At 51.2% G+C, this 26,372-nt stretch overlaps 33 non-coding genes across 33 annotated transcripts; 21 read left to right on the top strand and 12 right to left on the bottom strand.

The window, feature by feature from the left end:
• Positions 1-42: 42 nt before the first annotated feature.
• TRNAG-UCC (transfer RNA glycine (anticodon UCC)) lies at positions 43-114 on the top strand. Its single transcript has one exon. It is a non-coding gene; the product is annotated as a tRNA-Gly (tRNA).
• Positions 115-1,291: 1,177 nt separating this feature from the next.
• On the bottom strand, positions 1,292-1,365 carry TRNAN-GUU (transfer RNA asparagine (anticodon GUU)). The gene has a single exon. It is a non-coding gene; the product is annotated as a tRNA-Asn (tRNA).
• Positions 1,366-1,969: 604 nt separating this feature from the next.
• On the top strand, positions 1,970-2,042 carry TRNAK-CUU (transfer RNA lysine (anticodon CUU)). The gene has a single exon. It is a non-coding gene; the product is annotated as a tRNA-Lys (tRNA).
• Positions 2,043-2,283: 241 nt separating this feature from the next.
• On the top strand, positions 2,284-2,355 carry TRNAG-UCC (transfer RNA glycine (anticodon UCC)). Its single transcript has one exon. It is a non-coding gene; the product is annotated as a tRNA-Gly (tRNA).
• Positions 2,356-3,532: 1,177 nt separating this feature from the next.
• On the bottom strand, positions 3,533-3,606 carry TRNAN-GUU (transfer RNA asparagine (anticodon GUU)). Its single transcript has one exon. It is a non-coding gene; the product is annotated as a tRNA-Asn (tRNA).
• A 604-nt stretch (positions 3,607-4,210) lies between these two features.
• On the top strand, positions 4,211-4,283 carry TRNAK-CUU (transfer RNA lysine (anticodon CUU)). The gene has a single exon. It is a non-coding gene; the product is annotated as a tRNA-Lys (tRNA).
• Positions 4,284-4,524: 241 nt separating this feature from the next.
• On the top strand, positions 4,525-4,596 carry TRNAG-UCC (transfer RNA glycine (anticodon UCC)). The gene has a single exon. It is a non-coding gene; the product is annotated as a tRNA-Gly (tRNA).
• A 1,177-nt stretch (positions 4,597-5,773) lies between these two features.
• On the bottom strand, positions 5,774-5,847 carry TRNAN-GUU (transfer RNA asparagine (anticodon GUU)). The gene has a single exon. It is a non-coding gene; the product is annotated as a tRNA-Asn (tRNA).
• A 604-nt stretch (positions 5,848-6,451) lies between these two features.
• TRNAK-CUU (transfer RNA lysine (anticodon CUU)) lies at positions 6,452-6,524 on the top strand. Its single transcript has one exon. It is a non-coding gene; the product is annotated as a tRNA-Lys (tRNA).
• A 241-nt stretch (positions 6,525-6,765) lies between these two features.
• TRNAG-UCC (transfer RNA glycine (anticodon UCC)) lies at positions 6,766-6,837 on the top strand. The gene has a single exon. It is a non-coding gene; the product is annotated as a tRNA-Gly (tRNA).
• A 1,178-nt stretch (positions 6,838-8,015) lies between these two features.
• TRNAN-GUU (transfer RNA asparagine (anticodon GUU)) lies at positions 8,016-8,089 on the bottom strand. Its single transcript has one exon. It is a non-coding gene; the product is annotated as a tRNA-Asn (tRNA).
• A 604-nt stretch (positions 8,090-8,693) lies between these two features.
• On the top strand, positions 8,694-8,766 carry TRNAK-CUU (transfer RNA lysine (anticodon CUU)). The gene has a single exon. It is a non-coding gene; the product is annotated as a tRNA-Lys (tRNA).
• A 241-nt stretch (positions 8,767-9,007) lies between these two features.
• TRNAG-UCC (transfer RNA glycine (anticodon UCC)) lies at positions 9,008-9,079 on the top strand. The gene has a single exon. It is a non-coding gene; the product is annotated as a tRNA-Gly (tRNA).
• A 1,177-nt stretch (positions 9,080-10,256) lies between these two features.
• On the bottom strand, positions 10,257-10,330 carry TRNAN-GUU (transfer RNA asparagine (anticodon GUU)). Its single transcript has one exon. It is a non-coding gene; the product is annotated as a tRNA-Asn (tRNA).
• Positions 10,331-10,934: 604 nt separating this feature from the next.
• On the top strand, positions 10,935-11,007 carry TRNAK-CUU (transfer RNA lysine (anticodon CUU)). The gene has a single exon. It is a non-coding gene; the product is annotated as a tRNA-Lys (tRNA).
• Positions 11,008-11,248: 241 nt separating this feature from the next.
• On the top strand, positions 11,249-11,320 carry TRNAG-UCC (transfer RNA glycine (anticodon UCC)). Its single transcript has one exon. It is a non-coding gene; the product is annotated as a tRNA-Gly (tRNA).
• A 1,177-nt stretch (positions 11,321-12,497) lies between these two features.
• TRNAN-GUU (transfer RNA asparagine (anticodon GUU)) lies at positions 12,498-12,571 on the bottom strand. The gene has a single exon. It is a non-coding gene; the product is annotated as a tRNA-Asn (tRNA).
• Positions 12,572-13,175: 604 nt separating this feature from the next.
• Positions 13,176-13,248, top strand: TRNAK-CUU (transfer RNA lysine (anticodon CUU)). Its single transcript has one exon. It is a non-coding gene; the product is annotated as a tRNA-Lys (tRNA).
• Positions 13,249-13,489: 241 nt separating this feature from the next.
• Positions 13,490-13,561, top strand: TRNAG-UCC (transfer RNA glycine (anticodon UCC)). The gene has a single exon. It is a non-coding gene; the product is annotated as a tRNA-Gly (tRNA).
• Positions 13,562-14,738: 1,177 nt separating this feature from the next.
• TRNAN-GUU (transfer RNA asparagine (anticodon GUU)) lies at positions 14,739-14,812 on the bottom strand. Its single transcript has one exon. It is a non-coding gene; the product is annotated as a tRNA-Asn (tRNA).
• Positions 14,813-15,416: 604 nt separating this feature from the next.
• TRNAK-CUU (transfer RNA lysine (anticodon CUU)) lies at positions 15,417-15,489 on the top strand. The gene has a single exon. It is a non-coding gene; the product is annotated as a tRNA-Lys (tRNA).
• A 241-nt stretch (positions 15,490-15,730) lies between these two features.
• Positions 15,731-15,802, top strand: TRNAG-UCC (transfer RNA glycine (anticodon UCC)). The gene has a single exon. It is a non-coding gene; the product is annotated as a tRNA-Gly (tRNA).
• A 1,177-nt stretch (positions 15,803-16,979) lies between these two features.
• On the bottom strand, positions 16,980-17,053 carry TRNAN-GUU (transfer RNA asparagine (anticodon GUU)). The gene has a single exon. It is a non-coding gene; the product is annotated as a tRNA-Asn (tRNA).
• A 604-nt stretch (positions 17,054-17,657) lies between these two features.
• Positions 17,658-17,730, top strand: TRNAK-CUU (transfer RNA lysine (anticodon CUU)). The gene has a single exon. It is a non-coding gene; the product is annotated as a tRNA-Lys (tRNA).
• A 1,490-nt stretch (positions 17,731-19,220) lies between these two features.
• Positions 19,221-19,294, bottom strand: TRNAN-GUU (transfer RNA asparagine (anticodon GUU)). The gene has a single exon. It is a non-coding gene; the product is annotated as a tRNA-Asn (tRNA).
• Positions 19,295-19,898: 604 nt separating this feature from the next.
• On the top strand, positions 19,899-19,971 carry TRNAK-CUU (transfer RNA lysine (anticodon CUU)). Its single transcript has one exon. It is a non-coding gene; the product is annotated as a tRNA-Lys (tRNA).
• Positions 19,972-20,212: 241 nt separating this feature from the next.
• Positions 20,213-20,284, top strand: TRNAG-UCC (transfer RNA glycine (anticodon UCC)). Its single transcript has one exon. It is a non-coding gene; the product is annotated as a tRNA-Gly (tRNA).
• Positions 20,285-21,461: 1,177 nt separating this feature from the next.
• Positions 21,462-21,535, bottom strand: TRNAN-GUU (transfer RNA asparagine (anticodon GUU)). The gene has a single exon. It is a non-coding gene; the product is annotated as a tRNA-Asn (tRNA).
• A 604-nt stretch (positions 21,536-22,139) lies between these two features.
• TRNAK-CUU (transfer RNA lysine (anticodon CUU)) lies at positions 22,140-22,212 on the top strand. The gene has a single exon. It is a non-coding gene; the product is annotated as a tRNA-Lys (tRNA).
• A 1,490-nt stretch (positions 22,213-23,702) lies between these two features.
• TRNAN-GUU (transfer RNA asparagine (anticodon GUU)) lies at positions 23,703-23,776 on the bottom strand. Its single transcript has one exon. It is a non-coding gene; the product is annotated as a tRNA-Asn (tRNA).
• A 604-nt stretch (positions 23,777-24,380) lies between these two features.
• TRNAK-CUU (transfer RNA lysine (anticodon CUU)) lies at positions 24,381-24,453 on the top strand. The gene has a single exon. It is a non-coding gene; the product is annotated as a tRNA-Lys (tRNA).
• A 241-nt stretch (positions 24,454-24,694) lies between these two features.
• TRNAG-UCC (transfer RNA glycine (anticodon UCC)) lies at positions 24,695-24,766 on the top strand. Its single transcript has one exon. It is a non-coding gene; the product is annotated as a tRNA-Gly (tRNA).
• A 1,177-nt stretch (positions 24,767-25,943) lies between these two features.
• Positions 25,944-26,017, bottom strand: TRNAN-GUU (transfer RNA asparagine (anticodon GUU)). The gene has a single exon. It is a non-coding gene; the product is annotated as a tRNA-Asn (tRNA).
• Between the last annotated feature and the right edge of the window lie 355 nt (positions 26,018-26,372).

The following is a 26,372-nucleotide window of genomic DNA, read 5'->3' on the forward strand; positions in this document are numbered from 1 at the left end:
ATGAATTGGATAGAGATAGTGGCACAGGCCCCGGACAGCCTTGCGTTGGTGGTATAGTGGTGAGCATAGCTGCCTTCCAAGCAGTTGACCCGGGTTCGATTCCCGGCCAACGCACTCCTATCCCTTTTTGGCCTTGCAAAGCGGCCCTAAGCAAAGACCCAAGTCATCCAGGTCCTTGAAGAAAGCTCCTAAGATATCCTGGCTTAGCGACAACTGTGGAGACTTTCTTCGGCATTCGAAAAGTCTCTGGCCTTATGCTTTAACTCGCTCAGGAGGTCCAGCATTATCCAGGGCCAAGGTTCAGCCATTTTGACTACTGATTCCCAAAGAGAATCAACTCTGTCACACACAACATTGCTAAGTATCTGGCAACAACGCTAACACCCTTAGCTGGCATCATATTGCACCATTTGCTATTCGGTGACGAAGGCATCGAATAGCAAATGACCCGCTTTGGACTGTGTCTTGCAAGGCAAGGAAAGGGGTGCATTTGGGCAAGGAGGCCTACAGGAAACCTACCCACACACACCGCTATCTGCTTTTTGGCTCACACCACCCACTGGAACCCAAGCTGGGGCTTCTTAGGACTCTGCAATATCGGGCTGACGCGGTAACAACAAAAAGAGTCTACAGACCCTCTCAGGTGTGCTTTGAAAGCTTGTGGCTAGCCAGACTGGGTCTTGGCTAAACATCCACAAGGTCACGAAAACAAACTGGGGAGAAGCAGAACATTTGGAGAAATATAGTCACCCCCGTAAGCCACTGGAGTGTCAGAAAAACTCCGGAGGATCTTTAACAACAATTGCATCGCTGTGTACTTCAAGTCCAGCAATACACTGGGACGGAAGCTTGTACATCGGCACTATCTGCACTGCCCATTTTGAACATCGCTCTAGCTAGCCAAGCGATTTGACAACAATTGTCACCTTTAGCCACGCCGATCTAGGCACCAATAGCTATGCAGGCTTCCTGCCACCAACAATGGGATCATCTAACTTGAACAGGGCGGTTCTACAATTTTCACACCTCCCCCTGTTCTTGGACAATCAACATCGACACATTCACATGGTGATTGTCTTAAGGTGTGACTAGAAGTGCTGCAGTTATCTTCCTGAGCCAAAGAAGTGGCTCGATCAACTATGTAAACCTCTTCAACAAACGGCTAGTACATTTGCAAGGGTCTCCAGTGAACGCTTGTTTGTCTGCTCAGTTGCCGGTCACCTGAAGAGAGCCAAAGGACACGCTTTGTTTTAGCCTTCGGGCCCCACTGAGGTAATGGAGAAAACATGAGCGTCCCTGGGTGGGCTCGAACCACCAACCTTTCGGTTAACAGCCGAACGCGCTAACCGATTGCGCCACAGAGACTGCACGCCGAGGGCCGGCGCACCGGCCGAGGGAGACATGAATAATAAAAACAAAGTTCCTTAAAAGGCTTCCCAATTGCACATTTCTAGAGTGCCTTCTAGAGTGCCTTCTAGTTAAAGGGGGAGAGAGGCAGGGTAAAAGAGGGCATCCTTCGAGCCGGAATCGAACCAGCGACCTAAGGATTACTACGTTGACGCTACAGTCCTCCGCTCTACCAGCTGAGCTATCGAAGGGCCCGCCGGTGGGTCATAGCCCGTGACTCCTTGCATTCAAAGCCAGCGCTTTGCCCTTTGCGTTAGTCCTTCTGCCTTGAGGGATTGGTCTATGCCGCCTCTGCCTGAAAGGTCAAATGCCTTGGCAGCTGTGATGTGGGAAAGCTCGGCTTCACGTTTTGCACAGCGAGAAAACACAATCGAAGCACCTACCGCGTTTTGTTGGGAGCCCAAAAACCACAGCAGCAACGGTGATGTACCTCCCTGACAGCAAGTAAGCGCAGGAGTGTTTGGAAGCGCATTGCGTCTATCAAAACAAATTGGGCCGAAAGTTAGCAAAAAGTGTTTGGCGTCAGTTGGTAGCAAGAGGCCACACGGGAGGCAGCGTCTTAGCCCGGCTAGCTCAGTCGGTAGAGCATGAGACTCTTAATCTCAGGGTCGTGGGTTCGAGCCCCACGTTGGGCGTATGGCATCGCAACGTTTTGGCCCAGTCAGTGGCATTCATGCGCACTGCACGGCCCCACCTTTACCATATCGACTGGCTTCTCTTCCATTCCCTCTACAAACGGGGAAATGTTTCGAGCTTATCTTTCTAGTGGTCAATTCGTATGGCAGCAAGTTGACCTTGCGCTGGGGCGTGGTTCTTATCAGCGCCACGTGTGACACGAATTGGATAGAGATAGTGGCACAGGCCCCGGACAGCCTTGCGTTGGTGGTATAGTGGTGAGCATAGCTGCCTTCCAAGCAGTTGACCCGGGTTCGATTCCCGGCCAACGCACTCCTATCCCTTTTTGGCCTTGCAAAGCGGCCCTAAGCAAAGACCCAAGTCATCCAGGTCCTTGAAGAAAGCTCCTAAGATATCCTGGCTTAGCGACAACTGTGGAGACTTTCTTCGGCATTCGAAAAGTCTCTGGCCTTATGCTTTAACTCGCTCAGGAGGTCCAGCATTATCCAGGGCCAAGGTTCAGCCATTTTGACTACTGATTCCCAAAGAGAATCAACTCTGTCACACACAACATTGCTAAGTATCTGGCAACAACGCTAACACCCTTAGCTGGCATCATATTGCACCATTTGCTATTCGGTGACGAAGGCATCGAATAGCAAATGACCCGCTTTGGACTGTGTCTTGCAAGGCAAGGAAAGGGGTGCATTTGGGCAAGGAGGCCTACAGGAAACCTACCCACACACACCGCTATCTGCTTTTTGGCTCACACCACCCACTGGAACCCAAGCTGGGGCTTCTTAGGACTCTGCAATATCGGGCTGACGCGGTAACAACAAAAAGAGTCTACAGACCCTCTCAGGTGTGCTTTGAAAGCTTGTGGCTAGCCAGACTGGGTCTTGGCTAAACATCCACAAGGTCACGAAAACAAACTGGGGAGAAGCAGAACATTTGGAGAAATATAGTCACCCCCGTAAGCCACTGGAGTGTCAGAAAAACTCCGGAGGATCTTTAACAACAATTGCATCGCTGTGTACTTCAAGTCCAGCAATACACTGGGACGGAAGCTTGTACATCGGCACTATCTGCACTGCCCATTTTGAACATCGCTCTAGCTAGCCAAGCGATTTGACAACAATTGTCACCTTTAGCCACGCCGATCTAGGCACCAATAGCTATGCAGGCTTCCTGCCACCAACAATGGGATCATCTAACTTGAACAGGGCGGTTCTACAATTTTCACACCTCCCCCTGTTCTTGGACAATCAACATCGACACATTCACATGGTGATTGTCTTAAGGTGTGACTAGAAGTGCTGCAGTTATCTTCCTGAGCCAAAGAAGTGGCTCGATCAACTATGTAAACCTCTTCAACAAACGGCTAGTACATTTGCAAGGGTCTCCAGTGAACGCTTGTTTGTCTGCTCAGTTGCCGGTCACCTGAAGAGAGCCAAAGGACACGCTTTGTTTTAGCCTTCGGGCCCCACTGAGGTAATGGAGAAAACATGAGCGTCCCTGGGTGGGCTCGAACCACCAACCTTTCGGTTAACAGCCGAACGCGCTAACCGATTGCGCCACAGAGACTGCACGCCGAGGGCCGGCGCACCGGCCGAGGGAGACATGAATAATAAAAACAAAGTTCCTTAAAAGGCTTCCCAATTGCACATTTCTAGAGTGCCTTCTAGAGTGCCTTCTAGTTAAAGGGGGAGAGAGGCAGGGTAAAAGAGGGCATCCTTCGAGCCGGAATCGAACCAGCGACCTAAGGATTACTACGTTGACGCTACAGTCCTCCGCTCTACCAGCTGAGCTATCGAAGGGGCCGCCGGTGGGTCGTAGCCCGTGACTCCTTGCATTCAAAGCCAGCGCTTTGCCCTTTGCGTTAGTCCTTCTGCCTTGAGGGATTGGTCTATGCCGCCTCTGCCTGAAAGGTCAAATGCCTTGGCAGCTGTGATGTGGGAAAGCTCGGCTTCACGTTTTGCACAGCGAGAAAACACAATCGAAGCACCTACCGCGTTTTGTTGGGAGCCCAAAAACCACAGCAGCAACGGTGATGTACCTCCCTGACAGCAAGTAAGCGCAGGAGTGTTTGGAAGCGCATTGCGTCTATCAAAACAAATTGGGCCGAAAGTTAGCAAAAAGTGTTTGGCGTCAGTTGGTAGCAAGAGGCCACACGGGAGGCAGCGTCTTAGCCCGGCTAGCTCAGTCGGTAGAGCATGAGACTCTTAATCTCAGGGTCGTGGGTTCGAGCCCCACGTTGGGCGTATGGCATCGCAACGTTTTGGCCCAGTCAGTGGCATTCATGCGCACTGCACGGCCCCACCTTTACCATATCGACTGGCTTCTCTTCCATTCCCTCTACAAACGGGGAAATGTTTCGAGCTTATCTTTCTAGTGGTCAATTCGTATGGCAGCAAGTTGACCTTGCGCTGGGGCGTGGTTCTTATCAGCGCCACGTGTGACACGAATTGGATAGAGATAGTGGCACAGGCCCCGGACAGCCTTGCGTTGGTGGTATAGTGGTGAGCATAGCTGCCTTCCAAGCAGTTGACCCGGGTTCGATTCCCGGCCAACGCACTCCTATCCCTTTTTGGCCTTGCAAAGCGGCCCTAAGCAAAGACCCAAGTCATCCAGGTCCTTGAAGAAAGCTCCTAAGATATCCTGGCTTAGCGACAACTGTGGAGACTTTCTTCGGCATTCGAAAAGTCTCTGGCCTTATGCTTTAACTCGCTCAGGAGGTCCAGCATTATCCAGGGCCAAGGTTCAGCCATTTTGACTACTGATTCCCAAAGAGAATCAACTCTGTCACACACAACATTGCTAAGTATCTGGCAACAACGCTAACACCCTTAGCTGGCATCATATTGCACCATTTGCTATTCGGTGACGAAGGCATCGAATAGCAAATGACCCGCTTTGGACTGTGTCTTGCAAGGCAAGGAAAGGGGTGCATTTGGGCAAGGAGGCCTACAGGAAACCTACCCACACACACCGCTATCTGCTTTTTGGCTCACACCACCCACTGGAACCCAAGCTGGGGCTTCTTAGGACTCTGCAATATCGGGCTGACGCGGTAACAACAAAAAGAGTCTACAGACCCTCTCAGGTGTGCTTTGAAAGCTTGTGGCTAGCCAGACTGGGTCTTGGCTAAACATCCACAAGGTCACGAAAACAAACTGGGGAGAAGCAGAACATTTGGAGAAATATAGTCACCCCCGTAAGCCACTGGAGTGTCAGAAAAACTCCGGAGGATCTTTAACAACAATTGCATCGCTGTGTACTTCAAGTCCAGCAATACACTGGGACGGAAGCTTGTACATCGGCACTATCTGCACTGCCCATTTTGAACATCGCTCTAGCTAGCCAAGCGATTTGACAACAATTGTCACCTTTAGCCACGCCGATCTAGGCACCAATAGCTATGCAGGCTTCCTGCCACCAACAATGGGATCATCTAACTTGAACAGGGCGGATCTATAATTTTCACACCTCCCCCTGTTCTTGGACAATCAACATCGACACATTCACATGGTGATTGTCTTAAGGTGTGACTAGAAGTGCTGCAGTTATCTTCCTGAGCCAAAGAAGTGGCTCGATCAACTATGTAAACCTCTTCAACAAACGGCTAGTACATTTGCAAGGGTCTCCAGTGAACGCTTGTTTGTCTGCTCAGTTGCCGGTCACCTGAAGAGAGCCAAAGGACACGCTTTGTTTTAGCCTTCGGGCCCCACTGAGGTAATGGAGAAAACATGAGCGTCCCTGGGTGGGCTCGAACCACCAACCTTTCGGTTAACAGCCGAACGCGCTAACCGATTGCGCCACAGAGACTGCACGCCGAGGGCTGGCGCACCGGCCGAGGGAGACATGAATAATAAAAACAAAGTTCCTTAAAAGGCTTCCCAATTGCACATTTCTAGAGTGCCTTCTAGAGTGCCTTCTAGTTAAAGGGGGAGAGAGGCAGGGTAAAAGAGGGCATCCTTCGAGCCGGAATCGAACCAGCGACCTAAGGATTACTACGTTGACGCTACAGTCCTCCGCTCTACCAGCTGAGCTATCGAAGGGCCCGCCGGTGGGTCGTAGCCCGTGACTCCTTGCATTCAAAGCCAGCGCTTTGCCCTTTGCGTTAGTCCTTCTGCCTTGAGGGATTGGTCTATGCCGCCTCTGCCTGAAAGGTCAAATGCCTTGGCAGCTGTGATGTGGGAAAGCTCGGCTTCACGTTTTGCACAGCGAGAAAACACAATCGAAGCACCTACCGCGTTTTGTTGGGAGCCCAAAAACCACAGCAGCAACGGTGATGTACCTCCCTGACAGCAAGTAAGCGCAGGAGTGTTTGGAAGCGCATTGCGTCTATCAAAACAAATTGGGCCGAAAGTTAGCAAAAAGTGTTTGGCGTCAGTTGGTAGCAAGAGGCCACACGGGAGGCAGCGTCTTAGCCCGGCTAGCTCAGTCGGTAGAGCATGAGACTCTTAATCTCAGGGTCGTGGGTTCGAGCCCCACGTTGGGCGTATGGCATCGCAACGTTTTGGCCCAGTCAGTGGCATTCATGCGCACTGCACGGCCCCACCTTTACCATATCGACTGGCTTCTCTTCCATTCCCTCTACAAACGGGGAAATGTTTCGAGCTTATCTTTCTAGTGGTCAATTCGTATGGCAGCAAGTTGACCTTACGCTGGGGCGTGGTTCTTATCAGCGCCACGTGTGACACGAATTGGATAGAGATAGTGGCACAGGCCCCGGACAGCCTTGCGTTGGTGGTATAGTGGTGAGCATAGCTGCCTTCCAAGCAGTTGACCCGGGTTCGATTCCCGGCCAACGCACTCCTATCCCTTTTTGGCCTTGCAAAGCGGCCCTAAGCAAAGACCCAAGTCATCCAGGTCCTTGAAGAAAGCTCCTAAGATATCCTGGCTTAGCGACAACTGTGGAGACTTTCTTCGGCATTCGAAAAGTCTCTGGCCTTATGCTTTAACTCGCTCAGGAGGTCCAGCATTATCCAGGGCCAAGGTTCAGCCATTTTGACTACTGATTCCCAAAGAGAATCAACTCTGTCACACACAACATTGCTAAGTATCTGGCAACAACGCTAACACCCTTAGCTGGCATCATATTGCACCATTTGCTATTCGGTGACGAAGGCATCGAATAGCAAATGACCCGCTTTGGACTGTGTCTTGCAAGGCAAGGAAAGGGGTGCATTTGGGCAAGGAGGCCTACAGGAAACCTACCCACACACACCGCTATCTGCTTTTTGGCTCACACCACCCACTGGAACCCAAGCTGGGGCTTCTTAGGACTCTGCAATATCGGGCTGACGCGGGTAACAACAAAAAGAGTCTACAGACCCTCTCAGGTGTGCTTTGAAAGCTTGTGGCTAGCCAGACTGGGTCTTGGCTAAACATCCACAAGGTCACGAAAACAAACTGGGGAGAAGCAGAACATTTGGAGAAATATAGTCACCCCCGTAAGCCACTGGAGTGTCAGAAAAACTCCGGAGGATCTTTAACAACAATTGCATCGCTGTGTACTTCAAGTCCAGCAATACACTGGGACGGAAGCTTGTACATCGGCACTATCTGCACTGCCCATTTTGAACATCGCTCTAGCTAGCCAAGCGATTTGACAACAATTGTCACCTTTAGCCACGCCGATCTAGGCACCAATAGCTATGCAGGCTTCCTGCCACCAACAATGGGATCATCTAACTTGAACAGGGCGGTTCTACAATTTTCACACCTCCCCCTGTTCTTGGACAATCAACATCGACACATTCACATGGTGATTGTCTTAAGGTGTGACTAGAAGTGCTGCAGTTATCTTCCTGAGCCAAAGAAGTGGCTCGATCAACTATGTAAACCTCTTCAACAAACGGCTAGTACATTTGCAAGGGTCTCCAGTGAACGCTTGTTTGTCTGCTCAGTTGCCGGTCACCTGAAGAGAGCCAAAGGACACGCTTTGTTTTAGCCTTCGGGCCCCACTGAGGTAATGGAGAAAACATGAGCGTCCCTGGGTGGGCTCGAACCACCAACCTTTCGGTTAACAGCCGAACGCGCTAACCGATTGCGCCACAGAGACTGCATGCCGAGGGCCGGCGCACCGGCCGAGGGAGACATGAATAATAAAAACAAAGTTCCTTAAAAGGCTTCCCAATTGCACATTTCTAGAGTGCCTTCTAGAGTGCCTTCTAGTTAAAGGGGGAGAGAGGCAGGGTAAAAGAGGGCATCCTTCGAGCCGGGATCGAACCAGCGACCTAAGGATTACTACGTTGACGCTACAGTCCTCCGCTCTACCAGCTGAGCTATCGAAGGGCCCGCCGGTGGGTCGTAGCCCGTGACTCCTTGCATTCAAAGCCAGCGCTTTGCCCTTTGCGTTAGTCCTTCTGCCTTGAGGGATTGGTCTATGCCGCCTCTGCCTGAAAGGTCAAATGCCTTGGCAGCTGTGATGTGGGAAAGCTCGGCTTCACGTTTTGCACAGCGAGAAAACACAATCGAAGCACCTACCGCGTTTTGTTGGGAGCCCAAAAACCACAGCAGCAACGGTGATGTACCTCCCTGACAGCAAGTAAGCGCAGGAGTGTTTGGAAGCGCATTGCGTCTATCAAAACAAATTGGGCCGAAAGTTAGCAAAAAGTGTTTGGCGTCAGTTGGTAGCAAAAGGCCACACGGGAGGCAGCGTCTTAGCCCGGCTAGCTCAGTCGGTAGAGCATGAGACTCTTAATCTCAGGGTCGTGGGTTCGAGCCCCACGTTGGGCGTATGGCATCGCAACGTTTTGGCCCAGTCAGTGGCATTCATGCGCACTGCACGGCCCCACCTTTACCATATCGACTGGCTTCTCTTCCATTCCCTCTACAAACGGGGAAATGTTTCGAGCTTATCTTTCTAGTGGTCAATTCGTATGGCAGCAAGTTGACCTTGCGCTGGGGCGTGGTTCTTATCAGCGCCACGTGTGACACGAATTGGATAGAGATAGTGGCACAGGCCCCGGACAGCCTTGCGTTGGTGGTATAGTGGTGAGCATAGCTGCCTTCCAAGCAGTTGACCCGGGTTCGATTCCCGGCCAACGCACTCCTATCCCTTTTTGGCCTTGCAAAGCGGCCCTAAGCAAAGACCCAAGTCATCCAGGTCCTTGAAGAAAGCTCCTAAGATATCCTGGCTTAGCGACAACTGTGGAGACTTTCTTCGGCATTCGAAAAGTCTCTGGCCTTATGCTTTAACTCGCTCAGGAGGTCCAGCATTATCCAGGGCCAAGGTTCAGCCATTTTGACTACTGATTCCCAAAGAGAATCAACTCTGTCACACACAACATTGCTAAGTATCTGGCAACAACGCTAACACCCTTAGCTGGCATCATATTGCACCATTTGCTATTCGGTGACGAAGGCATCGAATAGCAAATGACCCGCTTTGGACTGTGTCTTGCAAGGCAAGGAAAGGGGTGCATTTGGGCAAGGAGGCCTACAGGAAACCTACCCACACACACCGCTATCTGCTTTTTGGCTCACACCACCCACTGGAACCCAAGCTGGGGCTTCTTAGGACTCTGCAATATCGGACTGACGCGGTAACAACAAAAAGAGTCTACAGACCCTCTCAGGTGTGCTTTGAAAGCTTGTGGCTAGCCAGACTGGGTCTTGGCTAAACATCCACAAGGTCACGAAAACAAACTGGGGAGAAGCAGAACATTTGGAGAAATATAGTCACCCCCGTAAGCCACTGGAGTGTCAGAAAAACTCCGGAGGATCTTTAACAACAATTGCATCGCTGTGTACTTCAAGTCCAGCAATACACTGGGACGGAAGCTTGTACATCGGCACTATCTGCACTGCCCATTTTGAACATCGCTCTAGCTAGCCAAGCGATTTGACAACAATTGTCACCTTTAGCCACGCCGATCTAGGCACCAATAGCTATGCAGGCTTCCTGCCACCAACAATGGGATCATCTAACTTGAACAGGGCGGTTCTACAATTTTCACACCTCCCCCTGTTCTTGGACAATCAACATCGACACATTCACATGGTGATTGTCTTAAGGTGTGACTAGAAGTGCTGCAGTTATCTTCCTGAGCCAAAGAAGTGGCTCGATCAACTATGTAAACCTCTTCAACAAACGGCTAGTACATTTGCAAGGGTCTCCAGTGAACGCTTGTTTGTCTGCTCAGTTGCCGGTCACCTGAAGAGAGCCAAAGGACACGCTTTGTTTTAGCCTTCGGGCCCCACTGAGGTAATGGAGAAAACATGAGCGTCCCTGGGTGGGCTCGAACCACCAACCTTTCGGTTAACAGCCGAACGCGCTAACCGATTGCGCCACAGAGACTGCACGCCGAGGGCCGGCGCACCGGCCGAGGGAGACATGAATAATAAAAACAAAGTTCCTTAAAAGGCTTCCCAATTGCACATTTCTAGAGTGCCTTCTAGAGTGCCTTCTAGTTAAAGGGGGAGAGAGGCAGGGTAAAAGAGGGCATCCTTCGAGCCGGAATCGAACCAGCGACCTAAGGATTACTACGTTGACGCTACAGTCCTCCGCTCTACCAGCTGAGCTATCGAAGGGCCCGCCGGTGGGTCGTAGCCCGTGACTCCTTGCATTCAAAGCCAGCGCTTTGCCCTTTGCGTTAGTCCTTCTGCCTTGAGGGATTGGTCTATGCCGCCTCTGCCTGAAAGGTCAAATGCCTTGGCAGCTGTGATGTGGGAAAGCTCGGCTTCACGTTTTGCACAGCGAGAAAACACAATCGAAGCACCTACCGCGTTTTGTTGGGAGCCCAAAAACCACAGCAGCAACGGTGATGTACCTCCCTGACAGCAAGTAAGCGCAGGAGTGTTTGGAAGCGCATTGCGTCTATCAAAACAAATTGGGCCGAAAGTTAGCAAAAAGTGTTTGGCGTCAGTTGGTAGCAAGAGGCCACACGGGAGGCAGTGTCTTAGCCCGGCTAGCTCAGTCGGTAGAGCATGAGACTCTTAATCTCAGGGTCGTGGGTTCGAGCCCCACGTTGGGCGTATGGCATCGCAACATTTTGGCCCAGTCAGTGGCATTCATGCGCACTGCACGGCCCCACCTTTACCATATCGACTGGCTTCTCTTCCATTCCCTCTACAAACGGGGAAATGTTTCGAGCTTATCTTTCTAGTGGTCAATTCGTATGGCAGCAAGTTGACCTTGCGCTGGGGCGTGGTTCTTATCAGCGCCACGTGTGACACGAATTGGATAGAGATAGTGGCACAGGCCCCGGACAGCCTTGCGTTGGTGGTATAGTGGTGAGCATAGCTGCCTTCCAAGCAGTTGACCCGGGTTCGATTCCCGGCCAACGCACTCCTATCCCTTTTTGGCCTTGCAAAGCGGCCCTAAGCAAAGACCCAAGTCATCCAGGTCCTTGAAGAAAGCTCCTAAGATATCCTGGCTTAGCGACAACTGTGGAGACTTTCTTCGGCATTCGAAAAGTCTCTGGCCTTATGCTTTAACTCGCTCAGGAGGTCCAGCATTATCCAGGGCCAAGGTTCAGCCATTTTGACTACTGATTCCCAAAGAGAATCAACTCTGTCACACACAACATTGCTAAGTATCTGGCAACAACGCTAACACCCTTAGCTGGCATCATATTGCACCATTTGCTATTCGGTGACGAAGGCATCGAATAGCAAATGACCCGCTTTGGACTGTGTCTTGCAAGGCAAGGAAAGGGGTGCATTTGGGCAAGGAGGCCTACAGGAAACCTACCCACACACACCGCTATCTGCTTTTTGGCTCACACCACCCACTGGAACCCAAGCTGGGGCTTCTTAGGACTCTGCAATATCGGGCTGACGCGGTAACAACAAAAAGAGTCTACAGACCCTCTCAGGTGTGCTTTGAAAGCTTGTGGCTAGCCAGACTGGGTCTTGGCTAAACATCCACAAGGTCACGAAAACAAACTGGGGAGAAGCAGAACATTTGGAGAAATATAGTCACCCCCGTAAGCCACTGGAGTGTCAGAAAAACTCCGGAGGATCTTTAACAACAATTGCATCGCTGTGTACTTCAAGTCCAGCAATACACTGGGACGGAAGCTTGTACATCGGCACTATCTGCACTGCCCATTTTGAACATCGCTCTAGCTAGCCAAGCGATTTGACAACAATTGTCACCTTTAGCCACGCCGATCTAGGCACCAATAGCTATGCAGGCTTCCTGCCACCAACAATGGGATCATCTAACTTGAACAGGGCGGTTCTACAATTTTCACACCTCCCCCTGTTCTTGGACAATCAACATCGACACATTCACATGGTGATTGTCTTAAGGTGTGACTAGAAGTGCTGCAGTTATCTTCCTGAGCCAAAGAAGTGGCTCGATCAACTATGTAAACCTCTTCAACAAACGGCTAGTACATTTGCAAGGGTCTCCAGTGAACGCTTGTTTGTCTGCTCAGTTGCCGGTCACCTGAAGAGAGCCAAAGGACACGCTTTGTTTTAGCCTTCGGGCCCCACTGAGGTAATGGAGAAAACATGAGCGTCCCTGGGTGGGCTCGAACCACCAACCTTTCGGTTAACAGCCGAACGCGCTAACCGATTGCGCCACAGAGACTGCACGCCGAGGGCCGGCGCACCGGCCGAGGGAGACATGAATAATAAAAACAAAGTTCCTTAAAAGGCTTCCCAATTGCACATTTCTAGAGTGCCTTCTAGAGTGCCTTCTAGTTAAAGGGGGAGAGAGGCAGGGTAAAAGAGGGCATCCTTCGAGCCGGAATCGAACCAGCGACCTAAGGATTACTACGTTGACGCTACAGTCCTCCGCTCTACCAGCTGAGCTATCGAAGGGCCCGCCGGTGGGTCGTAGCCCGTGACTCCTTGCATTCAAAGCCAGCGCTTTGCCCTTTGCGTTAGTCCTTCTGCCTTGAGGGATTGGTCTATGCCGCCTCTGCCTGAAAGGTCAAATGCCTTGGCAGCTGTGATGTGGGAAAGCTCGGCTTCACGTTTTGCACAGCGAGAAAACACAATCGAAGCACCTACCGCGTTTTGTTGGGAGCCCAAAAACCACAGCAGCAACGGTGATGTACCTCCCTGACAGCAAGTAAGCGCAGGAGTGTTTGGAAGCGCATTGCGTCTATCAAAACAAATTGGGCCGAAAGTTAGCAAAAAGTGTTTGGCGTCAGTTGGTAGCAAGAGGCCACACGGGAGGCAGCGTCTTAGCCCGGCTAGCTCAGTCGGTAGAGCATGAGACTCTTAATCTCAGGGTCGTGGGTTCGAGCCCCACGTTGGGCGTATGGCATCGCAACGTTTTGGCCCAGTCAGTGGCATTCATGCGCACTGCACGGCCCCACCTTTACCATATCGACTGGCTTCTCTTCCATTCCCTCTACAAACGGGGAAATGTTTCGAGCTTATCTTTCTAGTGGTCAATTCGTATGGCAGCAAGTTGACCTTGCGCTGGGGCGTGGTTCTTATCAGCGCCACGTGTGACACGAATTGGATAGAGATAGTGGCACAGGCCCCGGACAGCCTTGCGTTGGTGGTATAGTGGTGAGCATAGCTGCCTTCCAAGCAGTTGACCCGGGTTCGATTCCCGGCCAACGCACTCCTATCCCTTTTTGGCCTTGCAAAGCGGCCCTAAGCAAAGACCCAAGTCATCCAGGTCCTTGAAGAAAGCTCCTAAGATATCCTGGCTTAGCGACAACTGTGGAGACTTTCTTCGGCATTCGAAAAGTCTCTGGCCTTATGCTTTAACTCGCTCAGGAGGTCCAGCATTATCCAGGGCCAAGGTTCAGCCATTTTGACTACTGATTCCCAAAGAGAATCAACTCTGTCACACACAACATTGCTAAGTATCTGGCAACAACGCTAACACCCTTAGCTGGCATCATATTGCACCATTTGCTATTCGGTGACGAAGGCATCGAATAGCAAATGACCCGCTTTGGACTGTGTCTTGCAAGGCAAGGAAAGGGGTGCATTTGGGCAAGGAGGCCTACAGGAAACCTACCCACACACACCGCTATCTGCTTTTTGGCTCACACCACCCACTGGAACCCAAGCTGGGGCTTCTTAGGACTCTGCAATATCGGGCTGACGCGGTAACAACAAAAAGAGTCTACAGACCCTCTCAGGTGTGCTTTGAAAGCTTGTGGCTAGCCAGACTGGGTCTTGGCTAAACATCCACAAGGTCACGAAAACAAACTGGGGAGAAGCAGAACATTTGGAGAAATATAGTCACCCCCGTAAGCCACTGGAGTGTCAGAAAAACTCCGGAGGATCTTTAACAACAATTGCATCGCTGTGTACTTCAAGTCCAGCAATACACTGGGACGGAAGCTTGTACATCGGCACTATCTGCACTGCCCATTTTGAACATCGCTCTAGCTAGCCAAGCGATTTGACAACAATTGTCACCTTTAGCCACGCCGATCTAGGCACCAATAGCTATGCAGGCTTCCTGCCACCAACAATGGGATCATCTAACTTGAACAGGGCGGTTCTACAATTTTCACACCTCCCCCTGTTCTTGGACAATCAACATCGACACATTCACATGGTGATTGTCTTAAGGTGTGACTAGAAGTGCTGCAGTTATCTTCCTGAGCCAAAGAAGTGGCTCGATCAACTATGTAAACCTCTTCAACAAACGGCTAGTACATTTGCAAGGGTCTCCAGTGAACGCTTGTTTGTCTGCTCAGTTGCCGGTCACCTGAAGAGAGCCAAAGGACACGCTTTGTTTTAGCCTTCGGGCCCCACTGAGGTAATGGAGAAAACATGAGTGTCCCTGGGTGGGCTCGAACCACCAACCTTTCGGTTAACAGCCGAACGCGCTAACCGATTGCGCCACAGAGACTGCACGCCGAGGGCTGGCGCACCGGCCGAGGGAGACATGAATAATAAAAACAAAGTTCCTTAAAAGGCTTCCCAATTGCACATTTCTAGAGTGCCTTCTAGAGTGCCTTCTAGTTAAAGGGGGAGAGAGGCAGGGTAAAAGAGGGCATCCTTCGAGCCGGAATCGAACCAGCGACCTAAGGATTACTACGTTGACGCTACAGTCCTCCGCTCTACCAGCTGAGCTATCGAAGGGCCCGCCGGTGGGTCGTAGCCCGTGACTCCTTGCATTCAAAGCCAGCGCTTTGCCCTTTGCGTTAGTCCTTCTGCCTTGAGGGATTGGTCTATGCCGCCTCTGCCTGAAAGGTCAAATGCCTTGGCAGCTGTGATGTGGGAAAGCTCGGCTTCACGTTTTGCACAGCGAGAAAACACAATCGAAGCACCTACCGCGTTTTGTTGGGAGCCCAAAAACCACAGCAGCAACGGTGATGTACCTCCCTGACAGCAAGTAAGCGCAGGAGTGTTTGGAAGCGCATTGCGTCTATCAAAACAAATTGGGCCGAAAGTTAGCAAAAAGTGTTTGGCGTCAGTTGGTAGCAAAAGGCCACACGGGAGGCAGCGTCTTAGCCCGGCTAGCTCAGTCGGTAGAGCATGAGACTCTTAATCTCAGGGTCGTGGGTTCGAGCCCCACGTTGGGCGTATGGCATCGCAACGTTTTGGCCCAGTCAGTGGCATTCATGCGCACTGCACGGCCCCACCTTTACCATATCGACTGGCTTCTCTTCCATTCCCTCTACAAACGGGGAAATGTTTCGAGCTTATCTTTCTAGTGGTCAATTCATATGGCAGCAAGTTGACCTTGCGCTGGGGCGTGGTTCTTATCAGCGCCACGTGTGACACGAATTGGATAGAGATAGTGGCACAGGCCCCGGACAGCCTTGCGTTGGTGGTATAGTGGTGAGCATAGCTGCCTTCCAAGCAGTTGACCCGGGTTCGATTCCCGGCCAACGCACTCCTATCCCTTTTTGGCCTTGCAAAGCGGCCCTAAGCAAAGACCCAAGTCATCCAGGTCCTTGAAGAAAGCTCCTAAGATATCCTGGCTTAGCGACAACTGTGGAGACTTTCTTCGGCATTCGAAAAGTCTCTGGCCTTATGCTTTAACTCGCTCAGGAGGTCCAGCATTATCCAGGGCCAAGGTTCAGCCATTTTGACTACTGATTCCCAAAGAGAATCAACTCTGTCACACACAACATTGCTAAGTATCTGGCAACAACGCTAACACCCTTAGCTGGCATCATATTGCACCATTTGCTATTCGGTGACGAAGGCATCGAATAGCAAATGACCCGCTTTGGACTGTGTCTTGCAAGGCAAGGAAAGGGGTGCATTTGGGCAAGGAGGCCTACAGGAAACCTACCCACACACACCGCTATCTGCTTTTTGGCTCACACCACCCACTGGAACCCAAGCTGGGGCTTCTTAGGACTCTGCAATATCGGGCTGACGCGGTAACAACAAAAAGAGTCTACAGACCCTCTCAGGTGTGCTTTGAAAGCTTGTGGCTAGCCAGACTGGGTCTTGGCTAAACATCCACAAGGTCACGAAAACAAACTGGGGAGAAGCAGAACATTTGGAGAAATATAGTCACCCCCGTAAGCCACTGGAGTGTCAGAAAAACTCCGGAGGATCTTTAACAACAATTGCATCGCTGTGTACTTCAAGTCCAGCAATACACTGGAACGGAAGCTTGTACATCGGCACTATCTGCACTGCCCATTTTGAACATCGCTCTAGCTAGCCAAGCGATTTGACAACAATTGTCACCTTTAGCCACGCCGATCTAGGCACCAATAGCTATGCAGGCTTCCTGCCACCAACAATGGGATCATCTAACTTGAACAGGGCGGTTCTACAATTTTCACACCTCCCCCTGTTCTTGGACAATCAACATCGACACATTCACATGGTGATTGTCTTAAGGTGTGACTAGAAGTGCTGCAGTTATCTTCCTGAGCCAAAGAAGTGGCTCGATCAACTATGTAAACCTCTTCAACAAACGGCTAGTACATTTGCAAGGGTCTCCAGTGAACGCTTGTTTGTCTGCTCAGTTGCCGGTCACCTGAAGAGAGCCAAAGGACACGCTTTGTTTTAGCCTTCGGGCCCCACTGAGGTAATGGAGAAAACATGAGCGTCCCTGGGTGGGCTCGAACCACCAACCTTTCGGTTAACAGCCGAACGCGCTAACCGATTGCGCCACAGAGACTGCACGCCGAGGGCCGGCGCACCGGCCGAGGGAGACATGAATAATAAAAACAAAGTTCCTTAAAAGGCTTCCCAATTGCACATTTCTAGAGTGCCTTCTAGAGTGCCTTCTAGTTAAAGGGGGAGAGAGGCAGGGTAAAAGAGGGCATCCTTCGAGCCGGAATCGAACCAGCGACCTAAGGATTACTACGTTGACGCTACAGTCCTCCGCTCTACCAGCTGAGCTATCGAAGGGCCCACCGGTGGGTCGTAGCCCGTGACTCCTTGCATTCAAAGCCAGCGCTTTGCCCTTTGCGTTAGTCCTTCTGCCTTGAGGGATTGGTCTATGCCGCCTCTGCCTGAAAGGTCAAATGCCTTGGCAGCTGTGATGTGGGAAAGCTCGACTTCACGTTTTGCACAGCGAGAAAACACAATCGAAGCACCTACCGCGTTTTGTTGGGAGCCCAAAAACCACAGCAGCAACGGTGATGTACCTCCCTGACAGCAAGTAAGCGCAGGAGTGTTTGGAAGCGCATTGCGTCTATCAAAACAAATTGGGCCGAAAGTTAGCAAAAAGTGTTTGGCGTCAGTTGGTAGCAAGAGGCCACACAGGAGGCAGCGTCTTAGCCCGGCTAGCTCAGTCGGTAGAGCATGAGACTCTTAATCTCAGGGTCGTGGGTTCGAGCCCCACGTTGGGCGTATGGCATCGCAACGTTTTGGCCCAGTCAGTGGCATTCATGCGCACTGCACGGCCCCACCTTTACCATATCGACTGGCTTCTCTTCCATTCCCTCTACAAACGGGGAAATGTTTCGAGCTTATCTTTCTAGTGGTCAATTCGTATGGCAGCAAGTTGACCTTGCGCTGGGGCGTGGTTCTTATCAGCGCCACGTGTGACACGAATTGGATAGAGATAGTGGCACAGGCCACGGACAGCCTTGCGTTGGTGGTATAGTGGTGAGCATAGCTGCCTTCCAAGCAGTTGACCCGGGTTTGATTCCCGGCCAACGCACTCCTATCCCTTTTTGGCCTTGCAAAGCGGCCCTAAGCAAAGACCCAAGTCATCCAGGTCCTTGAAGAAAGCTCCTAAGATATCCTGGCTTAGCGACAACTGTGGAGACTTTCTTCGGTATTCGAAAAGTCTCTGGCCTTATGCTTTAACTCGCTCAGGAGGTCCAGCATTATCCAGGGCCAAGGTTCAGCCATTTTGACTACTGATTCCCAAAGAGAATCAACTCTGTCACACACAACATTGCTAAGTATCTGGCAACAACGCTAACACCCTTAGCTGGCATCATATTGCACCATTTGCTATTCGGTGACGAAGGCATCGAATAGCAAATGACCCGCTTTGGACTGTGTCTTGCAAGGCAAGGAAAGGGGTGCATTTGGGCAAGGAGGCCTACAGGAAACCTACCCACACACACCGCTATCTGCTTTTTGGCTCACACCACCCACTGGAACCCAAGCTGGGGCTTCTTAGGACTCTGCAATATCGGGCTGACGCGGTAACAACAAAAAGAGTCTACAGACCCTCTCAGGTGTGCTTTGAAAGCTTGTGGCTAGCCAGACTGGGTCTTGGCTAAACATCCACAAGGTCACGAAAACAAACTGGGGAGAAGCAGAACATTTGGAGAAATATAGTCACCCCCGTAAGCCACTGGAGTGTCAGAAAAACTCCGGAGGATCTTTAACAACAATTGCATCGCTGTGTACTTCAAGTCCAGCAATACACTGGGACGGAAGCTTGTACATCGGCACTATCTGCACTGCCCATTTTGAACATCGCTCTAGCTAGCCAAGCGATTTGACAACAATTGTCACCTTTAGCCACGCCGATCTAGGCACCAATAGCTATGCAGGCTTCCTGCCACCAACAATGGGATCATCTAACTTGAACAGGGCGGTTCTACAATTTTCACACCTCCCCCTGTTCTTGGACAATCAACATCGACACATTCACATGGTGATTGTCTTAAGGTGTGACTAGAAGTGCTGCAGTTATCTTCCTGAGCCAAAGAAGTGGCTCGATCAACTATGTAAACCTCTTCAACAAACGGCTAGTACATTTGCAAGGGTCTCCAGTGAACGCTTGTTTGTCTGCTCAGTTGCCGGTCACTTGAAGAGAGCCAAAGGACACGCTTTGTTTTAGCCTTCGGGCCCCACTGAGGTAATGGAGAAAACATGAGCGTCCCTGGGTGGGCTCGAACCACCAACCTTTCGGTTAACAGCCGAACGCGCTAACCGATTGCGCCACAGAGACTGCACGCCGAGGGCCGGCGCACCGGCCGAGGGAGACATGAATAATAAAAACAAAGTTCCTTAAAAGGCTTCCCAATTGCACATTTCTAGAGTGCCTTCTAGAGTGCCTTCTAGTTAAAGGGGGAGAGAGGCAGGGTAAAAGAGGGCATCCTTCGAGCCGGAATCGAACCAGCGACCTAAGGATTACTACGTTGACGCTACAGTCCTCCGCTCTACCAGCTGAGCTATCGAAGGGCCCGCCGGTGGGTCGTAGCCCGTGACTCCTTGCATTCAAAGCCAGCGCTTTGCCCTTTGCGTTAGTCCTTCTGCCTTGAGGGATTGGTCTATGCCGCCTCTGCCTGAAAGGTCAAATGCCTTGGCAGCTGTGATGTGGGAAAGCTCGGCTTCACGTTTTGCACAGCGAGAAAACACAATCGAAGCACCTACCGCGTTTTGTTGGGAGCCCAAAAACCACAGCAGCAACGGTGATGTACCTCCCTGACAGCAAGTAAGCGCAGGAGTGTTTGGAAGCGCATTGCGTCTATCAAAACAAATTGGGCCGAAAGTTAGCAAAAAGTGTTTGGCGTCAGTTGGTAGCAAAAGGCCACACGGGAGGCAGCGTCTTAGCCCGGCTAGCTCAGTCGGTAGAGCATGAGACTCTTAATCTCAGGGTCGTGGGTTCGAGCCCCACGTTGGGCGTATGGCATCGCAACGTTTTGGCCCAGTCAGTGGCATTCATGCGCACTGCACGGCCCCACCTTTACCATATCGACTGGCTTCTCTTCCATTCCCTCTACAAACGGGGAAATGTTTCGAGCTTATCTTTCTAGTGGTCAATTCGTATGGCAGCAAGTTGACCTTGCGCTGGGGCGTGGTTCTTATCAGCGCCACGTGTGACACAAATTGGATAGAGATAGTGGCACAGGCCCCGGACAGCCTTGCGTTGGTGGTATAGTGGTGAGCATAGCTGCCTTCCAAGCAGTTGACCCGGGTTCGATTCCCGGCCAACGCACTCCTATCCCTTTTTGGCCTTGCAAAGCGGCCCTAAGCAAAGACCCAAGTCATCCAGGTCCTTGAAGAAAGCTCCTAAGATATCCTGGCTTAGCGACAACTGTGGAGACTTTCTTCGGCATTCGAAAAGTCTCTGGCCTTATGCTTTAACTCGCTCAGGAGGTCCAGCATTATCCAGGGCCAAGGTTCAGCCATTTTGACTACTGATTCCCAAAGAGAATCAACTCTGTCACACACAACATTGCTAAGTATCTGGCAACAACGCTAACACCCTTAGCTGGCATCATATTGCACCATTTGCTATTCGGTGACGAAGGCATCGAATAGCAAATGACCCGCTTTGGACTGTGTCTTGCAAGGCAAGGAAAGGGGTGCATTTGGGCAAGGAGGCCTACAGGAAACCTACCCACACACACCGCTATCTGCTTTTTGGCTCACACCACCCACTGGAACCCAAGCTGGGGCTTCTTAGGACTCTGCAATATCGGGCTGACGCGGTAACAACAAAAAGAGTCTACAGACCCTCTCAGGTGTGCTTTGAAAGCTTGTGGCTAGCCAGACTGGGTCTTGGCTAAACATCCACAAGGTCACGAAAACAAACTGGGGAGAAGCAGAACATTTGGAGAAATATAGTCACCCCCGTAAGCCACTGGAGTGTCAGAAAAACTCCGGAGGATCTTTAACAACAATTGCATCGCTGTGTACTTCAAGTCCAGCAATACACTGGGACGGAAGCTTGTACATCGGCACTATCTGCACTGCCCATTTTGAACATCGCTCTAGCTAGCCAAGCGATTTGACAACAATTGTCACCTTTAGCCACGCCGATCTAGGCACCAATAGCTATGCAGGCTTCCTGCCACCAACAATGGGATCATCTAACTTGAACAGGGCGGTTCTACAATTTTCACACCTCCCCCTGTTCTTGGACAATCAACATCGACACATTCACATGGTGATTGTCTTAAGGTGTGACTAGAAGTGCTGCAGTTATCTTCCTGAGCCAAAGAAGTGGCTCGATCAACTATGTAAACCTCTTCAACAAACGGCTAGTACATTTGCAAGGGTCTCCAGTGAACGCTTGTTTGTCTGCTCAGTTGCCGGTCACCTGAAGAGAGCCAAAGGACACGCTTTGTTTTAGCCTTCGGGCCCCACTGAGGTAATGGAGAAAACATGAGCGTCCCTGGGTGGGCTCGAACCACCAACCTTTCGGTTAACAGCCGAACGCGCTAACCGATTGCGCCACAGAGACTGCATGCCGAGGGCCGGCGCACCGGCCGAGGGAGACATGAATAATAAAAACAAAGTTCCTTAAAAGGCTTCCCAATTGCACATTTCTAGAGTGCCTTCTAGAGTGCCTTCTAGTTAAAGGGGGAGAGAGGCAGGGTAAAAGAGGGCATCCTTCGAGCCGGAATCGAACCAGCGACCTAAGGATTACTACGTTGACGCTACAGTCCTCCGCTCTACCAGCTGAGCTATCGAAGGGCCCGCCGGTGGGTCGTAGCCCGCGACTCCTTGCATTCAAAGCCAGCGCTTTGCCCTTTGCGTTAGTCCTTCTGCCTTGAGGGATTGGTCTATGCCGCCTCTGCCTGAAAGGTCAAATGCCTTGGCAGCTGTGATGTGGGAAAGCTCGGCTTCACGTTTTGCACAGCGAGAAAACACAATCGAAGCACCTACCGCGTTTTGTTGGGAGCCCAAAAACCACAGCAGCAACGGTGATGTACCTCCCTGACAGCAAGTAAGCGCAGGAGTGTTTGGAAGCGCATTGCGTCTATCAAAACAAATTGGGCCGAAAGTTAGCAAAAAGTGTTTGGCGTCAGTTGGTAGCAAGAGGCCACACGGGAGGCAGCGTCTTAGCCCGGCTAGCTCAGTCGGTAGAGCATGAGACTCTTAATCTCAGGGTCGTGGGTTCGAGCCCCACGTTGGGCGTATGGCATCGCAACGTTTTGGCCCAGTCAGTGGCATTCATGCGCACTGCACGGCCCCACCTTTACCATATCGACTGGCTTCTCTTCCATTCCCTCTACAAACGGGGAAATGTTTCGAGCTTATCTTTCTAGTGGTCAATTCGTATGGCAGCAAGTTGACCTTGCGCTGGGGCGTGGTTCTTATCAGCGCCACGTGTGACACGAATTGGATAGAGATAGTGGCACAGGCCCCGGACAGCCTTGCGTTGGTGGTATAGTGGTGAGCATAGCTGCCTTCCAAGCAGTTGACCTTGGTTTGATTCCCGGCCAACACACTCCTATCCCTTTTTGGCCTTGCAAAGCGGCCCTAAGCAAAGACCCAAGTCATCCAGGTCCTTGAAGAAAGCTCCTAAGATATCCTGGCTTAGCGACAACTGTGGAGACTTTCTTCGGCATTCGAAAAGTCTCTGGCCTTATGCTTTAACTCGCTCAGGAGGTCCAGCATTATCCAGGGCCAAGGTTCAGCCATTTTGACTACTGATTCCCAAAGAGAATCAACTCTGTCACACACAACATTGCTAAGTATCTGGCAACAACGCTAACACCCTTAGCTGGCATCATATTGCACCATTTGCTATTCGGTGACGAAGGCATCGAATAGCAAATGACCCGCTTTGGACTGTGTCTTGCAAGGCAAGGAAAGGGGTGCATTTGGGCAAGGAGGCCTACAGGAAACCTACCCACACACACCGCTATCTGCTTTTTGGCTCACACCACCCACTGGAACCCAAGCTGGGGCTTCTTAGGACTCTGCAATATCGGGCTGACGCGGTAACAACAAAAAGAGTCTACAGACCCTCTCAGGTGTGCTTTGAAAGCTTGTGGCTAGCCAGACTGGGTCTTGGCTAAACATCCACAAGGTCACGAAAACAAACTGGGGAGAAGCAGAACATTTGGAGAAATATAGTCACCCCCGTAAGCCACTGGAGTGTCAGAAAAACTCCGGAGGATCTTTAACAACAATTGCATCGCTGTGTACTTCAAGTCCAGCAATACACTGGGACGGAAGCTTGTACATCGGCACTATCTGCACTGCCCATTTTGAACATCGCTCTAGCTAGCCAAGCGATTTGACAACAATTGTCACCTTTAGCCACGCCGATCTAGGCACCAATAGCTATGCAGGCTTCCTGCCACCAACAATGGGATCATCTAACTTGAACAGGGCGGTTCTACAATTTTCACACCTCCCCCTGTTCTTGGACAATCAACATCGACACATTCACATGGTGATTGTCTTAAGGTGTGACTAGAAGTGCTGCAGTTATCTTCCTGAGCCAAAGAAGTGGCTCGATCAACTATGTAAACCTCTTCAACAAACGGCTAGTACATTTGCAAGGGTCTCCAGTGAACGCTTGTTTGTCTGCTCAGTTGCCGGTCACCTGAAGAGAGCCAAAGGACACGCTTTGTTTTAGCCTTCGGGCCCCACTGAGGTAATGGAGAAAACATGAGCGTCCCTGGGTGGGCTCGAACCACCAACCTTTCGGTTAACAGCCGAACGCGCTAACCGATTGCGCCACAGAGACTGCACGCCGAGGGCCGGCGCACCGGCCGAGGGAGACATGAATAATAAAAACAAAGTTCCTTAAAAGGCTTCCCAATTGCACATTTCTAGAGTGCCTTCTAGAGTGCCTTCTAGTTAAAGGGGGAGAGAGGCAGGGTAAAAGAGGGCATCCTTCGAGCCGGAATCGAACCAGCGACCTAAGGATTACTACGTTGACGCTACAGTCCTCCGCTCTACCAGCTGAGCTATCGAAGGGCCCGCCGGTGGGTCGTAGCCCGTGACTCCTTGCATTCAAAGCCAGCGCTTTGCCCTTTGCGTTAGTCCTTCTGCCTTGAGGGATTGGTCTATGCCGCCTCTGCCTGAAAGGTCAAATGCCTTGGCAGCTGTGATGTGGGAAAGCTCGGCTTCACGTTTTGCACAGCGAGAAAACACAATCGAAGCACCTACCGCGTTTTGTTGGGAGCCCAAAAACCACAGCAGCAACGGTGATGTACCTCCCTGACAGCAAGTAAGCGCAGGAGTGTTTGGAAGCGCATTGCGTCTATCAAAACAAATTGGGCCGAAAGTTAGCAAAAAGTGTTTGGCGTCAGTTGGTAGCAAGAGGCCACACGGGAGGCAGCGTCTTAGCCCGGCTAGCTCAGTCGGTAGAGCATGAGACTCTTAATCTCAGGGTCGTGGGTTCGAGCCCCACGTTGGGCGTATGGCATCGCAACGTTTTGGCCCAGTCAGTGGCATTCATGCGCACTGCACGGCCCCACCTTTACCATATCGACTGGCTTCTCTTCCATTCCCTCTACAAACGGGGAAATGTTTCGAGCTTATCTTTCTAGTGGTCAATTCGTATGGCAGCAAGTTGACCTTGCGCTGGGGCGTGGTTCTTATCAGCGCCACGTGTGACACGAATTGGATAGAGATAGTGGCACAGGCCCCGGACAGCCTTGCGTTGGTGGTATAGTGGTGAGCATAGCTGCCTTCCAAGCAGTTGACCCGGGTTCGATTCCCGGCCAACGCACTCCTATCCCTTTTTGGCCTTGCAAAGCGGCCCTAAGCAAAGACCCAAGTCATCCAGGTCCTTGAAGAAAGCTCCTAAGATATCCTGGCTTAGCGACAACTGTGGAGACTTTCTTCGGCATTCGAAAAGTCTCTGGCCTTATGCTTTAACTCGCTCAGGAGGTCCAGCATTATCCAGGGCCAAGGTTCAGCCATTTTGACTACTGATTCCCAAAGAGAATCAACTCTGTCACACACAACATTGCTAAGTATCTGGCAACAACGCTAACACCCTTAGCTGGCATCATATTGCACCATTTGCTATTCGGTGACGAAGGCATCGAATAGCAAATGACCCGCTTTGGACTGTGTCTTGCAAGGCAAGGAAAGGGGTGCATTTGGGCAAGGAGGCCTACAGGAAACCTACCCACACACACCGCTATCTGCTTTTTGGCTCACACCACCCACTGGAACCCAAGCTGGGGCTTCTTAGGACTCTGCAATATCGGGCTGACGCGGTAACAACAAAAAGAGTCTACAGACCCTCTCAGGTGTGCTTTGAAAGCTTGTGGCTAGCCAGACTGGGTCTTGGCTAAACATCCACAAGGTCACGAAAACAAACTGGGGAGAAGCAGAACATTTGGAGAAATATAGTCACCCCCGTAAGCCACTGGAGTGTCAGAAAAACTCCGGAGGATCTTTAACAACAATTGCATCGCTGTGTACTTCAAGTCCAGCAATACACTGGGACGGAAGCTTGTACATCGGCACTATCTGCACTGCCCATTTTGAACATCGCTCTAGCTAGCCAAGCGATTTGACAACAATTGTCACCTTTAGCCACGCCGATCTAGGCACCAATAGCTATGCAGGCTTCCTGCCACCAACAATGGGATCATCTAACTTGAACAGGGCGGTTCTACAATTTTCACACCTCCCCCTGTTCTTGGACAATCAACATCGACACATTCACATGGTGATTGTCTTAAGGTGTGACTAGAAGTGCTGCAGTTATCTTCCTGAGCCAAAGAAGTGGCTCGATCAACTATGTAAACCTCTTCAACAAACGGCTAGTACATTTGCAAGGGTCTCCAGTGAACGCTTGTTTGTCTGCTCAGTTGCCGGTCACCTGAAGAGAGCCAAAGGACACGCTTTGTTTTAGCCTTCGGGCCCCACTGAGGTAATGGAGAAAACATGAGCGTCCCTGGGTGGGCTCGAACCACCAACCTTTCGGTTAACAGCCGAACGCGCTAACCGATTGCGCCACAGAGACTGCACGCCGAGGGCCGGCGCACCGGCTGAGGGAGACATGAATAATAAAAACAAAGTTCCTTAAAAGGCTTCCCAATTGCACATTTCTAGAGTGCCTTCTAGAGTGCCTTCTAGTTAAAGGGGGAGAGAGGCAGGGTAAAAGAGGGCATCCTTCGAGCCGGAATCGAACCAGCGACCTAAGGATTACTACGTTGATGCTACAGTCCTCCGCTCTACCAGCTGAGCTATCGAAGGGGCCGCCGGTGGGTCGTAGCCCGTGACTCCTTGCATTCAAAGCCAGCGCTTTGCCCTTTGCGTTAGTCCTTCTGCCTTGAGGGATTGGTCTATGCCGCCTCTGCCTGAAAGGTCAAATGCCT

The sequence above is a fragment of the Aquarana catesbeiana genome, unplaced genomic scaffold (genome assembly GCF_042186555.1).
Source record: "Aquarana catesbeiana isolate 2022-GZ unplaced genomic scaffold, ASM4218655v1 unanchor86, whole genome shotgun sequence".
Lineage (NCBI taxonomy): Eukaryota > Metazoa > Chordata > Amphibia > Anura > Ranidae > Aquarana > Aquarana catesbeiana.